General features: G+C 38.6%; 1 protein-coding gene across 9 annotated transcripts in view; it reads right to left on the bottom strand.

Moving 5' to 3' along the window:
• NCOA2 (nuclear receptor coactivator 2) overlaps positions 1–17,448 on the bottom strand; it is a 131,605-nt gene that overhangs the window by 56,327 nt on the left and 57,830 nt on the right. The window contains exon 1 of one of the 9 annotated variants that reach the window (XM_060277755.1): positions 7,395–8,972. The exons of the other annotated variants lie outside the window; for them this stretch is intronic. The gene's annotated coding sequence lies outside the window, so the exon portion shown is untranslated. Of the gene's footprint in view, positions 1–7,394; positions 8,973–17,448 lie in introns of those variants that run through there. 9 annotated transcript variants of the gene reach the window in all.

Genomic DNA, 17,448 nt, shown 5'->3' with positions numbered 1-17,448 from the left:
GCACATGGAAACGCTGTTTACCTTCCCGCTGTAGCAGTTCCTATTTATCTACTTGCATTTTTGACGTGCTTTCGAACTGCTAGGTTGGCAGGAGCTGGGACCAATCAACGGGAGCTCACCCTGTCACAGAGATTCGAACCGCCGACCTTCTGATCAGCAAGCCCTAGGCTCAGTGGTTTAACCACAGCGCCACCTGGGTCCCTACCTGAATCTTGGGCCCTGCCTTAACTAAAATCAGCTATTCTAAGGTCTTCTACACAAGGTCTTCTATATGTTTACAAGCTCTTATCCTTGTAGTATTAACCATACACCAAAGCTTCAAAAAAAATAAGGGAGGGACACTTCCATTGCTTTAGTGCCCCCAGGGAGTTAAAGAGATACACTCTCTGGTCAAAAGAAAGCAATCTTTCCATCTGACTCTACCAAGCTAGTTTAAAACAAATATCTGCAGTCTACTGATTGGGGTGATGTACATCTGTGTAAGTTTTATACACTATGGAAATACGTGAATCTAAATTACACCAGAAAGATATGCGCACATTGCCATTTTTTTTACAAGGGAATGATTTAAATCTATACAAAATACCAACACTTGCATGTTTTAGGAAGAACTAAAGCACAATGGTTTGTAGCAAATTAAATTATTCTTAGTTATTTCTTTAGAGGTTTCCATGTGTTCTAAATCATGGGAGGGATGGAGGAGGTGTGTGTGTGTGTGTGTGTGTGTGTGAGAGAGAGAGAGAGAGAGAGAGAGAGAATCACACCGTCTCAATCACACACACACAACCCAAGATAGAAAGCTCTCTCAGTAGTCCTAAGCATCATTTAGCAACCTAAATAGAAAAAGGTCTATCCAACTTCATAGTTAAGCTGAGGAAGCAACCAACTGTGTTATATATAACAAAGTGTACAACAAACTGCATCCTAGTTAGCAGGCTTATTTAATATTAAACCAATCCTTCTAAGGAACTCTCCAACGGTTTGAGTTCACCCCCAAAGACGCATTTCTCCATTGTCTCTAGAGACAGACGGATGACACCCACAACAGCAGGAGCCTTCTAAAGCAAGACTACGGTACTTATGACCCAAAATGAAATTTGTGCACAGTTGTAAATTTAATTGCTTACAGTAGAGTTTTTCTCTAAAACTCTCCTCTTCCTTAAAACTTCCCAGAAGAGGCATTTTGTTTTTCGTTTAGTTCTGCATAACAATTCTACACAGTCTACTGTGAGAAGTTTACATTGCTATTATAACTAATTATCACATTATCCTTCATGTAGGTGTGTCCACAGTCTGGATTTCCAGTGTATGTGGCACAGGTCGGCAGTTTCATCCTTCAGTGGTGCCTTAGCTCTGAAGACTTTTGGGATAGTCTACCATCTGCTATATAATGAGGCAGACTCTCTTTTCTTCTTCTTCTTTTTTTTCAAATTCCCAAATGCTGTTTCATTTTCCTTTCAGAACATGTCTGATCTTTCAAAAACACAACACAGTTCTTTTTCCAAATCATATTACCTCCTAGCGAGCATGTCACGAAGAAGGCTTATCAGCCTGACATTTTTAATGAGTTAAATATTCTCAACCAAAAAGCTTGGCATTAAGTAACAGATTAAAAATAGGAAAATAAATAAAAAAGAACCATCTACAAATCCAATTACATAGAGCTACTGAAAGTTTACAGTGATGTAACATTCAATACATATGATGCGTTCACATCACTTAGTAGCTAGCCAGCAATTTTTGTCTAAAATAATAGGGTTGGAGATTACTGAACATTAAACAACTAACTTCAAGCTCTTCAAGATACCTGAATATATCTTTCAAAATACTATTGTATAAAAGCACTTGTTGAACATTCTGAGAGAATATTTCCTTATGTTTGTTTGAGTAACCAAAATTCAGGGTATGCTCCAAACAGTAGCTTTTAACAGTGATAATAGCATGAAAGCAGTTGCCAAATAGGTGTGGTGTATAACTGATCCCATGACCTGATTTTGAACTCATTGACCTGATTAAGACTGCAACTCTGCCATGATCAGATTTTCTCGGTTTATGGTTTTCTTTTAAGTTAAAGAGTCCTGGGGGTGGTGAAATAGATGGTGGCAATGGTTCTAGGGGAAGTAGTATTTAACCCTTTCTCCCATCCTCTTTTCCAGATTGGAATTTTAAGGAAGCAGCTTATATTCGGGTATTATCTTCTTCTTTTCTCCTTGAATTTTAAAGGTATGGCTTATATTCGGGTGTGGCTTATATTTGGGACAATTTGGACCTGAACTCTAGCTTTCTCCCTTTCAAGCTACTGTCCACCCCACTGCCCTTTGGAATATTTGTTAAAGCTGATTTTCTTTGTACACAAACACACATGCTTGCTATTTTCTTTTGCTAATTTTTCAGTTAGTAACCTTGGGAAAGTTGCTCTTTCTCAGTCTACCCAACATCACACAGTTGTTCTGAGGCTAAAACATGAGCCATCAAGCAACATGGAAGACAGTAAGATACAAAGCAGTGTTAGAAACTGAGATATGAAAGCTATGAGCTAAATGGCACCTTAAACCTAAGTTATGGGCACAACAACGGAATGTCTAGGTGCGCATTTTTATAACAAGAATACAAAGCTGAAAATGAATGAACTGCAGCTAAAATCTTATGTTCATTTTTCACATGGTCTAGTCCTCATCCGAAGACTGCAAAAAACAAAGCCATGCTTCCCCTGCCTGTACCCCTAATATTCTTAAGAGGATCTCATCTCCAGTGTTCAGAGAGTGACTGGAAGTGGGGTGGCAGAAAAAGGTCCTCCTTTCCTTCCACTCTTTTAATATGAAATCTTAGGTGCAGTACTGCACCCAGACATTAGAAACTGCTCATGCTAATGAAATTCCCTGTTGCAAAATGTGTCTAGAACAATGGGAGTTTTGAATGCTGATATAAAGATAAATAGATCAGTATGCGTCTGAACAAGTATAAAGTTCCTTAAAGAGCTACTGAAAATGGTCATTTGCTAAATTATTGAATGTGCAGTTATCACCTAACACCCTATACCATCTTAGCTTCCCATAAGGTGTTCATTTTATTTACATTTGTAGCCTGTTCCAAGGGCATAAGAAAGGTAGCAACAATGGACCAATCCAATATAACTACTTATTGCTAGGAAAATATTATAATAAAGGTTTTATTTGTGTGTGTGTGTGTGTGTGTGTGTGTGTGTGTGTGTGTGTGTGTAATTGTTACCTAATTTATGCGTACCCCAGCCATGAACATCAAAGCTAAATAAGAAAAGTTTTGAAGAAAACCTCCAGGCATTATTAAAGCTCAAACTCTGCCAAGTTTTCCAGGGAAGCAAGTTCCACACTTGCAGATCAGCTACCAAGAAAGTTTCTAAGCACCACCATGATAAATGGCAAAAGGAAACAACAGCAAAACTAAAAGATCCACAGCAATATAAAGGGGATGGAGCAATTCCCCCATAAGGAAACGTATATTTGGAACATTTTCATATAGGGAAAATGAGAGTAGGAGGCGACATGATAAAGATGTACAAAATGTTGCATGGTATGGAGAAAGTGTATAGAAAATGTTTTTCTCCTCTCATAGTACTACAATTTGGGGCCACTCAATGAAGCCGACTGTTGGAAGATTCAAAACAGACAAAAATTACCTTTTCACACAACTCATAGTTAGTTAGATCATATTTTTCCCCACAAGGAGCAGTGATAGATAATCCAGTCCTCCAAGGATGATGCCTTCCTACAGCAGATTACAAAACATTCAAAAAGGAGAGATGGGAGACTTCAACTACCCTAATACCTGTTGGAACTCAAGCTCTGCCAAGAATGTAAGGTCCAACAAATTCCTCCATTGCCCTTCTGGCAATTTCATTTCCCATTCCCAAAAGGGGGGAATCATATACAGTGGAACCTCGGTTTATGAACACCTCGGTTTATGAATTTTCGGTTTATGAACGCCGCGGACCCATCTGGAACGGATTAATTCATTTTCCATTACATTCAATGGGAAAGTTCGCTTCAGTTTATGAACGCTTCAGTTTATGAACAGACTTCCGGAACCAATTACACCCATGCTTCAGTTTATGAACATTTCAGTTTAAGTACTCCGCAGACCCGTCTGGAACGGATTAATCCACTTTCCATTACTTTTAATGGGAAAGTTCGCTTCAGTTTATGAACGCTTCAGTTTAAGTACTCCATGGACCGTCTGGAACGGATTAATCCACTTTCCATTACTTTCAATGGGAAAGTTCGCTTCAGTTTATGAACGCTTCAGTTTATGAACAGACTTCCGGAACCAATTGTGTTCATAAACCGAGGTACCACTGTACCGGTATCTTGGACCTAGTACCTTGGGAGAAAATGATCATGTCCTCTTGGGTTTCATTATACAGATGCAAGGTAGTCGGGCATGCAATCTGGACTTTAAGAAGGCTAATTTCAAAAAGCTTAGGGGGCTACTGGGTGAGATACCGTGGTCAGAAGTACTCAAAGAGAACGGAGTTCAAGATGGATGGGAGTTTATTATAGGCGAAATACTGAAGGCACAAAGATAGACAATTCCAACATGAAAGAAAAGTGGGAAGCATGTAAAGAAACAAGCGTGGCTGCATAAGAAGCTTACAGGTGAGCTGAGTAAGCCTGGACAATATAGCAATGTATTGCTCAGGATGAGGAGCAGACTGCAACATTGGCTTCACTCAGTGGTATATCGCTGGGGAAATTGCCACCACTCCTGAGTTTGGCAGCTTGAGTCCCTTCCTCCAGCAGACGTTGCTAGCAGAGGGACTCAAGACTGGCGGCGGTTTCCCCAGCAATATATCGCTGAGTGAAACCGCCACCCCACTCTGCCCTCATACGACACAGAGCATTCATGGAGAACAGGTGAGGTCCCAGCAGACTGGAAGCAGGCAAATGTTGTCCCCCTCTACTGGCAACTTTAGATAAATGGATGTGCACAGAAACAAACCAACAAACAAATAAATATTGAGTTTTTTCCTTATTGAAATGTTGTATACAAATATTCTAGAATAATTCAATACAGATTCCAATCATGGAACAGTAATTCATTACCAAATTTTCAACAAAAAAACTAACATAGTAATTAATCTATAGCCCTGTTCTTGAAAATTCATTTAGGGTCACTTCCAGTAGCTGTATTGCTACTAGACGTTATCTTGCTTTACATCCCCAGTTGTTCTATGCTGATCAATCTCCCCAAAAGAACATAGTGATTTATTTAGAAGCAGTGTGTATCAGCATCTTCAACTTAAATTTGGCAATTGGCTGTCAAGGCTCACTGTACAATTTAATAGAACACCTAAAGTTCAGGATTATTGAAACAGAAAATTTTGACAAATTGCATTAATTGTAGAAATGAAAACAGCAGGGAGTGCCTCCAAATGTTTTGGGACTACAACTCTCATCATCCCTAGCTAACAGGACCAGCGGTCGTGGATGATGGGAATTGTAGTCCCAAAACATCTGGAGGGCCGAGTTTGGGGATACCTGACCTGGCCTAAGGTTACAATCCTGCGGTGGTTCCCCACACCCATTAGGTTCAGGTGACCTTCACTAGGGCTAGTAATAGTAGCAGGCTGTGCCTTGTGGAATGCCCTACTAGTAGATGTTCAGCAGGAACTATCCCTCCCTTATTTCAGACATCTTCTGAAAACTATGTTTTAGCCAGGCCTCTGCAATGTGAATTTTCTCTTTTTAATCAAATAAGTATTTGCTGAAGTTTTCTGGATTTCATTCTTATATGCTGTATACTGCTTTGATGTATTTTTTTGTGGAAGTGTGGATAACAAATATATAAATAAATTATTCAAATAAACAAATAAGAGGATGGCCTGATAAAATATAACCACAGTAGCCTTTGCACTTGAAATATTTTAATTTTCTGTTGATCTAGGATTCAATGAGGCATTCAAGTAGTATATCCAATTAAGTACACCTTCCAAGCTTTTTATATGCTGTTTAGCCCCAAACAGAAGCAGGCAGTAGAAATTATTAGCTAAATAATGGTATAAAGATAGGATTTAAGGCTATGTAGAATGGCACCAAAGAAAATAACCCTAATAAATTTAACACCTTTCTACTATTTCACACATTTTTCTCAAAAACAGAGCTTAGAAAAGCATTTCAGCGGAGCTTTTAACCGATGACTGAAGTTTTCCGATGCACAAGTTTATTTTTATTTAAAAAAGTAATGCCTCTTTTTTCTCTGAATGTTAAAATGGGAACCATAACACAAATGTAAATTCTTGGGATGTAATTACAATTATTGAGAACACTCTGGTTTCTACCAGATGTTGGGTAAAAGAACAGAGCAAGAAAACTGTTTCCATTCTCTCTTGTTATCAGTATCAAAACAATAGTTTCTGTTTTCATTCTGACAACAAACTCTTATTCACATCCTCTACACTGCAGAACAGTATAACAGGAGAGGCCTGAACCTAAGTATGAAATAGAAGCAATGATAATCTTGCAGATAATCTTCCATTTTAAGTGCATAAAATGCAAGGAAATAAACACACACAAACATGAAAAAGCAGAATGGATCAATGATACAAATATAGCATTCTACTACTTCCTCATCTTTAGTACCCCTGCTAGAAGTTTGTACAGGCAACTCCCCATCTACACACATTCTATTTGTGTGCGACCAAACATACAGTGCCAGGAACCCAGGAGTGGATCCCAGAAATGGAGAGCACCCTGGAGAGTCTTCCTGGCTCATGAGGAGACCCTCCCCAGAGCCCAAAGAAGACGCCCAGAAGGGTCTCCTCACGAGCTGAAAGCACAAGCAGGGCTTTGCAGAGGCCTCCTGTCTAACAGCTGATATGGGGGTAGTGTAGCAGCCGCTTTCCTGCATATCAGCTGTGTGAGCCAGAGGGACAATGTGGCAGGAGAAAATACTCTTGTACCTGTAAGTTAATTGACCACAATAATTTCAACTATGCAATTCCTGCTCTGAGCATACCTTTAAAATAAAACGTTTATGGTAAGAATTCCCTAGCAATAAATAGTTCATCCATGTGCACAGCAACAAACGGGCTGGACTGAAAGCACAACTTGTGACTTTAAAGTTACAAGTATAGAGGATGAAAGGCTACTTACTGGTGCTAACTAGTAGTCTCATACCTCCTTTTCCTCCCTGCCCTTCTAAAAAAGGTAAAGGACCCCTGACAGTTACGTCCAGTCGTGAATGACTCTGGGGTTGCAGCACTCATCTCGCTTTACTGGCCGAGGGAGCTGACATTTGTCTGCAGACAGTTTTTCCGGGTCCTGTGGCCAGCATGACTAAGCTGCTTCTGGTGAAACCAGAGCAGCGTATGGAAACGCCGTTTACCTTCCTGCCGGAGCGGTGCCTATTTATCTACTTACACTATGACGTACTTTCAAACTGCTAGGTTGGCAGGAGCTGGGACCAAGCAATGGGAGCTCACCCCGTCACAGGGATTCAAACCACCGACCTTTCGATTGACAAGCCCTAGGCTCAGTGGCTTAAACCACAGCACCACCCACGTCACTTCTAGAAAGGAAATGAAACAAAGCACATAATGTCATCAGTTCTGCAAGCCACATCCAATTAATTCATTGGAAGGTGGGATTCTCAACACAATGATATCACATCAGTGTTTCTCTCTCTCTCTCTCTCTCTTCATTACCAGCAGAGAGAATATTAGGAGACACATCTTTGAATGTCAGGTTCTGCCCACAACTGCACAATTTTATACAAATCAGTGTGGCAAGATTTAATTAACTGTTGAGTTACAAAAATAGATAAAGCCAAAACAAGCCACTGTTATGACCAAGTGAATAAAGTAAAATAAAACAATCCAACTGCTACTTTACTAAAACTTTACATAAAATAAGAGACTTGGCTTTACTAACTGCGCCTTTCTATGCACAACTGTATTATACATATCTCACCATACCAAATTCCTTTCTACTATCTATGGCAACAGTAAATGAATGCCAGTTAAGTTGAATTCTCCAATTTGAGAGGTAATCCTGCCAATATAAGCATAATATCTGAAAGCAAAGTTACTATAATTTCCCTTCATATCCCAGGATGATTATTTAAAGTTTCATAAAGAACAGTCTATGAATTTCCTGAAAACTTTACTGTTTTGCAACATCTGTAACTACTCAAAGCCTCCACTCTACACAATCATCACTATTCATCGAATGAAATAAAGGTTCATTGGTAACAGATATATAAGTACACAAAGCCTACTGTACCCTGCATTGAAAGTAAAAAAGTTTAATACAATAGTCAGAGCATGAATTTAGTAAATGATTAGGTACCTCTGAAGAGACACAGCTATAGACAGACAGACACACTATCACAGTTGATAAATTAAGGCTTGCTGCACAAATGCAAGCATAAAAATAATATAGAGGTTGGGTAAGTAAATAATACAATCTATGTATATTTTGACAACCGTATATAGGCCCCAAAGAGCCAACACTGGCTTTGGGCTACATCTTTCTACCAAAGAAATGTTTGTTATACAGTGGCACCTCAGGTTACGAACAGCCTAGTTAACGAACATTTTGGATTACGACCACTTCAAACCTGGAAATGAGTGTTTCGGGTTGCGTTTGGGGGGGGCCCAGCCCAACCCTCACAAAAACAAAGCAGCAACCAAAAACGAAATCCCATGGCAGAGGCAAAAGTAAGGTTTGAGATTTACTGAGCATGCTAGAGCAATTTATTTTCATCAGATGAAAATGAAATGCCAATGTTTCAATTTGAGAAATGATCCAATTGGTTCTTCATTTATATAGAAAGGCACTATTTAATTCAACGTATCTAGTAGGGGCATTGATTCTGTTTAGTGATTAACTTTATGGTGAACAGGTTTATATCCAGTTACAGTTAGGTAGCCGTGTTGGTCTGAGTCGAAGCAAAATAGAAAAAAATTCCTTCAGTAGCACCTTAAAGACCAACTAAGTTTTTATTTTGGTATGAGCTTTCGTGTGCATGCACACATCTGAAGAAGTTTGCATGCACACGAAAGCTCATACCAAAACAAAACTTAGTTGGTCTTTAAGGTGCTACTGAAGGAAGGTTTATATCCAGATTATGTAAAATTAACCTAGTTATTACTTACAATCAACTTTTTTTACCATAAAGATTTAAAAATTTTAAAAATACAATTTTCCAGGAAACAAATCATCCCCCACAAGAATACAAAAGATGCCTGATATACACTGAATTAGACCCTAGCCTGGTTTTTGTTCTCTATCATACACCAGTCACCTCGTATCTGAACTACAACAATATGTTGTACATAGGAGTATTTAAATATAGTGTGGAAGTTTCAGTTAGTTCAGAACACAGCTGCAAGATTGCCAAATGGGACAGAAAGGTATATCTCACTAAACCTGTACAAGCCTCATAGGCTCCTAGTCTTTTTCTAGCTCCGATTCATATTGCTGTTTTGTTTTGTTTTTTACTTTTAAATCCATTCACAGCCTGAAATGAAGCTATGTTGAAGGATCGATAGCCGCCACATGTACTTATCCAGACCTTGAAGATCTTCTCAGGCCCTTCCTTGGATGCTCCACCAGTTGCAGCAGGCATCTACAGAAGGAGAGCTCTTCACAGAGGTTGCATCCCTGCTACAGATAGCCCTCCCCAGAGCAGACTGTCTGGTACCCGCACTGATGTCATTTCTGTCATTTATCCCATTCTGTCATTTATCCCACCTGTTAGATAGCTGTGCTAGTAAAGCATGAGACTCTTCATTTCAGAGTCATGTGTTCCAGCCCCACATTGGACAAAGGATTACTGCATTGCAGGGGATGGACTAGATGACCCACGTGGTCCCTTCCAACTCTACAATTCTATGATTTCACAATACTATGTAAATATATTTTTTTAACTTATCAGGCAAGATGGGCCAAACTTTTAAAAATTACATATTATTTTTATTCTACTTATTTAAGTATCTCAGTTCTAAATACCCTCTTTTTCCTTTCCTTTCTTCATGCTAGTCTTGTGCCTCCACTGACCAAAAGATGGCCATGGCATGACCATTCCCCAGGAAAAGTTGTGAGTGATCAGCGATCTAATGCTGTAAATGGCAGCAAAATGTTAAAGATTCATTTCAATTTACTATACTTCTTTCACACTGATTTTTATATAAACAGCCTTAAAGCAATGTATTAGAAAAGGGAATGTGCCTTCCGTTGTCTGACTGAAAGCCAATAATGCTCATGAATTTTTTAGCTAACATACAGATGCCACTGGGAAGACAATGTAATAAACACATTAGGCAGCAAATGGGCAGCAGGAGCTCTTTACCACATATTGTAACCATCAGATACATGACTAAGATTCATGACCATGATTACTGGTACTTAAAAGCACATGCCTTAGCATCTCTGTCTCTAAAATAAAACGCTTCCTTTCAAATACTGAGAACTTCAGCTCTGGCAAATCCAAATATCGTTTTTCTACTTTAAGCTATAACTACAACCAGGGGGGGGGGGGGAATTAGCTAGTCTGACATCAACACAAAATGGCTTCTAGTATCTGTATTCCCATACACTAAGGTTCTTAATATAGCTGTTCACTGAGCTGCTTACATATTAGACTACGTCAGCCACCTCTAATAAGCCCCTCTAATAAGCCCCAAAATAGCAGGAGGAGGTTTTAACACCACAACAGAAAAGAAAGTTGCATTCTTCGAGTAATGCACAGGAATTTTGATTCCTTCTTCACTCATTCTGCAACTGATGCAAGGCATTTTGCTTGATCAAAAATCACAGCAAAAAGCCTGAATGCTATTAAAAAGAAAAAGTGAGGTCTGAGGAAGGGGCCATCACAATCGATGTTAGTGACAAAACTTCTATTTTAAAAATCTACTGCTTGTGCTGACAGCCATTTCAGATACTCGTTTTACAAAATGACAATAAACAACAGCTGAATTATCGCAAGTCTTCCACTGAGAAGCCAGGAGCACTACAGAGATTATTGTGAGCACAAAATCCTGTTTCTTAACCACATTATAAACATGTACACTGTATACATACATCAAGACCACTGAAAGAAAGAAAGAAAGAAAGAAAGAAAGAAAGAAAGAAAGAAAGAAAGAAAGAAAGAAAGAGATCATTCCATAGGGTAGGAAGAAAATGGGATATAAGTGCAGTTAACTGATGTGTTACAAAGTTATTTCATCTAGGTTTTGCTGAGCATGAAAATGAGACAAAATGCAATATGCTACAAAATATGCAATACGCTACAAACTATAAGTAGAATTAAGTTCTTTATGGCCATCAACTTCAAGTAGCATTTGACTGAAGTAAACACTAATACTGAAGTGTTTTCAGGCCAGTCGTTGCTTTGAATATACAACTCAGCCGACCCCAATTGCTATACAAAATAGACCAGTCACAGGAAAAATTGAATTATGAAGAGGAAATCCTTAATGCTGAACATATAAAATGTGGCATGCAAAAGCATAATATCACCTGGCTAAAAAGTTCTCTTCAGAAATCCAATAAAAATAATAAATTAATCAGTTGTAATTCATGAGCTATGGCGCTTACTAAACATCTTTTCAATGTGGTATTTTGTATTTATTTTCCAAACAAACAGGAGACATTCATTCTAGTCTGCGAACTGCCAGGATGTGGAGAGCAGGAGAACAGCACGCCCCTATGCTTTGCTGAGTCAAGTTAGGACGCAATCTGTACACATTAAAAACTGGGGACTTATTACAATTTTGGCCAAATGTTACCCAAGGTAGTAGCAAGGTAGAAACATATTCTGCAGCTTGCAAAACAAATCCAAAATGTCACTGTGATGTACTTTATATGGGGTTACCCTTAGGTCTCTGGACCATTAACTTCAGTTTACAGCAGTTCAGCTGCTGGTGGGAGTAACTTTATGACAGTATGCAACACCTGTACTACAGTATCTGTGTAGGTTCAAAGCTTTGATGCTCATGTATGTTCAAAGATTTGTATTCAAAGCAATGTTGAGTAACTCCTTGTGTGAGCAGAACAACCTGTTTATGCAACAGGGCTCCTCCCCCAACTGTTTTGGGGGTTCTTAACAACTTCCTCTCAGCTACTCAGTTGGCACAGAATGAAATCACAGCATGATTTACAAAATGGAACTTAAGCTACAAATCTGTTAGAATTAAACCTTTCTTGGTGCAGATACCTATTTGTAACATAGCAAGTCCAAATATCAACCATAAAGTGGGGGGGGGGAGCTGATCAAGAGGTTATCACCTTTTGCAACAAAACCACAACCAACAAATTTCAGCTGAGATGGAGACTAACAAAATATATGATTTCCATTTTATTTTATGTCTCTTCATGAATTGGATTAAAATTGAACAGAGATGAAGCTCAACACAATGTACATTTGTATTTGTTTTGCGTAACATAGACAAAAATACCATATTTTTGTGACATTACCATTCTGTAGGTGCTGGTAGAGTACCTTATGTCATATTTTCAAAAAAATTTGGAATACACTGTATCACCTTAAAACTAAAATCGGAAACATACCATAGTTCTTAATAGAGAGATAAAATACAAACTATCAGAGCCTGAACTTCTAAAAATCGAGGCAAAGCTGTACTTTCGCTGCAAGCATTGTTGTTCAGATTTTACATGTAGCCTAGCCATGCTTTAGGAAATTTACATAAAAAAACAATCATTGAGCATTATCATGCAGGTTTACAAAGCAATCCCTAACCACATAATCATGTGCCACATTTTTAGAGTCAAAATGCAAGGAAGGTTCATCAAACACAGCCTGCAGAGGCAAAAATGAAAGTGCAGCCACATGTCATATGGTATGATGAAAGGGGGAAATGTAAATTAAGAAGTCTATAGGATCACCATTCTGTCACTCCCGGGAAAATGTATTTCTAATCACTAATGGAAAATCAGCTAGACCCAAGTACATGAGTTCTTTGACACTGAACAGATAGGACTCCTGTCTCATACAAAAACTTATTGGCAATTGTAAGGAGCAAAAGAAACAGAAACCCTCCACTGTCCATGGAAGCTAATAAAGCATCTATGGACTTCAAATTGCATATCATTGTTTAGAATCAAGATATGATAAGCATTAAATCTGTTAAGCCCCTTGGGGGGAGGGGGAATAGCACTAGCTCTTTTTAATCTCCTCATAAAGGGATTTGTAAATAAGTTACCATGACTCTTAAGCATGTTGTCAAACTTCTTAAAGGTATAGAACCTATAAAATATAGCTAAATTTAGTTCTATGCTATGAATTGTCTTTTCAAAATTACTATTTGCCATATTGCATTTCCACAATCCCTGAAAAATGTATGATGTGAAAATAGGAATTAGGGAAATTCTGTAATCAGTATACCAGCGGAACTGAGAGAAAAAATCTAAATTCTATAACTCTTCTCCATGACATCCAGTTGGGAGGGCCAATGAACCTGACCCTTCAGAGAGTACAATCCTATCCAAACAGGCTATGTTTCAACTCCTGAATCAATATGTCCACTGACCACTAGCCTAAATTAAGTCTATCCTGGTTACCCCACATCTAATCTATGGGTGTTATGAACATATGACTGGCACCCAACTCTGGATGATCTCTCTCAACGGTGTCATATACATAAATGTGATAAATTACATCACTCACCAGGTTACTGATGCAAACTGAAAAGTGTCCAGTGCAAATTTCCGTTCAAGAATGTTCAGGAAGATTTTCCAATTCACATTGTTTTCATAACCTCCAAGTATCATCCTCTAGATCACTCAACTACCTGTATATAGGACAGAATCTACTGCAAAATACTGCCCTCTCCCAAGGGCGCTATTGGCCTATATCCCAAAATCTGTAGAGGCAGAATAGATTCTGAAGTAGCTAGCACTAGGTTCCACCATTGCAGATTCATGATGTCTCACAATAAGCAATTTAAAACAAACAAACAAACGAAATAAAAGCCATGTCTGTTTCTCTCCACCCCCATCTATACCACTTTTCCCTTCATTTCTGAAAAAAAAAACCTTAACCTAACATTGCCAAAAGAGCCCTAAAAGAATATGCACATTTTTATGGAGCTGCAGAGGCTACTGATAACACTACACATTTACATGTCATATTATCAGAAGCCTCTGCAACTCCATGGGGAACATTGCTCCAAATCTGGCTAACCTGGTGAACCACCTGACTTGGCTCACTTAAGATCCCAGCACAATGCTATTGCCTTTGTTGCAATTGTAGTTGTTTCCCAGTTCTTAATGACATATCTTACCCCTTTATCTTTAAGATAAATGTCCAAGCACTAACCCACACAGCAACAATATTGGCATATACTCTTCCTCAACCATGATAAGGGTTTTTAGCTTCAGCCCATTGAATGAATAGGGTTGCAGTTCTAGCCTGCTGCCTGATTATATTGTTTCCCACTCTTGATAGGCTTTAAAGCTATCTGAGTCTAATCTCAAATAAAAGTGGAAGAATGCATAAACCACTGTATAAAATACTTTTAGAAATGCCTCTTTTTTGGTAGAACACAGCTGAAAATCTTGGAATACAATAGTAATATGATACAAAACAGCACTTATAAGAATAAACAACCTGATCCCAAGCCTGTTTGACTCAGTGGGGCCCCCAAGTAATGGAACTTTTCAATAAGCGTACTCAGAACCAGAGCCTTTGACTCACATACCATCTAAGAACGGAATAATACCAGGCCTCAAAATATATGGGCAAAGGAGGAGGGCAGTCACAGAACTTGGACTGAGGGGGTATATTTCTAAGGGTCAGAGGTTTTGTTCATTCTTAACCTTAAGTTATATATTTATTATCTGGAACTGCAACTGAAGACATTACTTTAAATCTGTGGTTTTCTTAAGATCTCTAAGGATAAAGCCCATGAACGACTAGACCAGTGTGCCAAGAATCAGTTTTAAAATTGATGCTACTTTGCAGTCCACAACCCAATCACCTATATAACATGCAGACCCCACAGGTATGAATGTTGAGAAGTATCATGATCATTGTCTGGCTTGCAAGTTTGACATACGGAGAAGCAATCATATGATGGCTTGATTTCTTAAAACTGAACTCTAAATGATTAATTGATAGAGTGAAATTTATCCTACACTTGCATGTACCATTTATCTACTTAATAATACTTAATTGTACCTTACCTTTATTACATAAATGTAACACGTTATAATATATATTCTAATAGGCATGCAAGGAAGAGAACTCAAGATTCTTGCACAGGAGAAATGCAAACAATGTTAACATATATAAAGCTAGGAATGCATGGTAAATCACATTATCCTTCAGAATCCCATGACTAAATCTCAAGGAGCACTTCACAATGCAGTGAAACCAGTAGGCAGAGAATTACACCATATACCGTATTTTAGCAAAGGTGCTGAATACAGTACAGTTATTACCTCACAACATTTTTAGTAGCCAGGCTAGAAGCTAATAAGGTGAAGCTAATAAGGTGATGCTGGAGGAAAGAACCATGTTTGATCAACCTTCTCTGCCTGATCACCTAGATGCAACCCTGAATGACCCTCAGTGAATGTCATGCCTATGGCCTCTGACTCCCCGTCTTCAGGGGATGAGTCTAAGGGCTTGGAATGGAGAGGAAATTGCCCTCAGGGACAGATCCAGATGTACAGAAGCACTTGTGCAAGAGGAGCCTGTTGTTCCAGTACCTTTCTGGCTGGAGGATGTCCTGTCATCTGCCTCTGACTCAGACGATTTGAGCTCAGAAGTCTTGGTGGAACTACAGTCTCCCCTACTCCATCAGATTGCTAGAGCAGTTTGCCCCCTTTAAAGGAATAGTCTCCTCTCGATGAAAGTAGAAGTAGCAACTGATACTTAATCTTAAAAAGGAACTGCACTCCATCTAAGCATGACTGTCACAGAAGCAACATCTGAGCTCTGCTCTAATGGGACTCTTCAATCTGATCTCTTCATGGAAACCTTGGCTAGCCTATGTACTGTTAAAGTCATTGTTCCAAGCAGTGCACACCTTACACAAGACCTCCCATATATTCATCCAGCTTTCTGCTGCCTTCTTGGTCAAGCACCCAATACTCAAACCCAATATAAACTGTGGGAGGCATGCATGGGCCTCCCATTCTGTGTAATGGTCACTATGTGCAGACATTGGGTGGCTGGTGGAGGAAAGAGGGCAGAGTCCTAGATCTATCATTTACCATGGATAGGGATGCACATAGAAAAGCCTGTGACTAGTCTTAACACTATTTTGTTCAATGTTCCTTTGCAAAAAAAATTCTGCAATATGAAATGAGAAATGTCAAGACAAAAATACAAGTTAAGTAAATATAACTAGATAAACTTAAGTTTTCAAGCAAAACATCTAAGGAAATTTATCTGGCTATGGTGGCATTTTAAGGCGGAAATTAATAACTCCAAGATTCATAAATTAATAAGTTGCTTAATTTGAACTCTTCAGAGACATGCTTTTTAAAAGTAAGAAATAGTGTATATACTTCAGCTCTGTCCTAAACCCTGGGAATACAGTAATATGTAAAGCTAATAAAATATCTTGCTTTTAGTCCCAAAGGGAAAAACCCATTAATATTAATGAGTTAATTATCATGTGGAAACCAACCAACATTTTCCAAAAACATTGGCTGAAGCATTGCAAACTTTGTATGAGAAATCAAGTCAGCAAAAATGGAACTCCACAGCACCAACTGGTGTCACAGTGTTAGAATGCATAAACAAAGCATATAAAGTGCTTTTTCTTTGCCAATGTAGCTGAGTCCATTAACAAGGTATGCTGAATATAAACTACATGTCCTGTCACAAAAACAAAGAAAACACCCCACTCAACAAGCATAATATAATCTTCATTGTTCTGAGGCACTGTATTTGTTGTGTGGCCCAGATGTATGGGGCCTATGCAAATAAACCATTCAGGTTCAAGACAAACCAACCAGCATTCAATAATTACTTTCTGCAAATTCAAAATATAATAACTTCCAATGTTCACTATATTAATATTTCAATCATTATTTCTCAACTTTCTCAGATTTACAAGAGAATACACACTCGCTCACTCACTCACTCACTCCAACCCACACCGATGTCTTAACATAATAAAAGCATTTCCTGCCTCTATGGAAATAAATTATTAAGGAGATGCTAAGCATTAGAGCTACTACCTTCATTTCAATCTATATCCAGGATAGCCTACAATGTGCCTATTTGCACTACAGTAACAGCTATGTCCCCACCCTTAACTTAAAAGTGTGGGGGTGGAGATTGCATAAATTAGGTTTAGTTGTATTCGAAAGTACTGATCACATCCATGAGTACAATGTTATAGGAAAGATTGTTGTTGTATACATTTTCTCCATAAACAATAGTAACAGTGTTCAGCAGCAGAAAATGCCAACTTGACAACGCCCACCTTCAAACACT

This window comes from Zootoca vivipara, chromosome 8 (assembly GCF_963506605.1).
Source record: "Zootoca vivipara chromosome 8, rZooViv1.1, whole genome shotgun sequence".
Lineage (NCBI taxonomy): Eukaryota > Metazoa > Chordata > Lepidosauria > Squamata > Lacertidae > Zootoca > Zootoca vivipara.
Note: the sequence above shows the minus strand (reverse complement) of the source record. Positions and strands in the feature narration are given on the sequence as shown.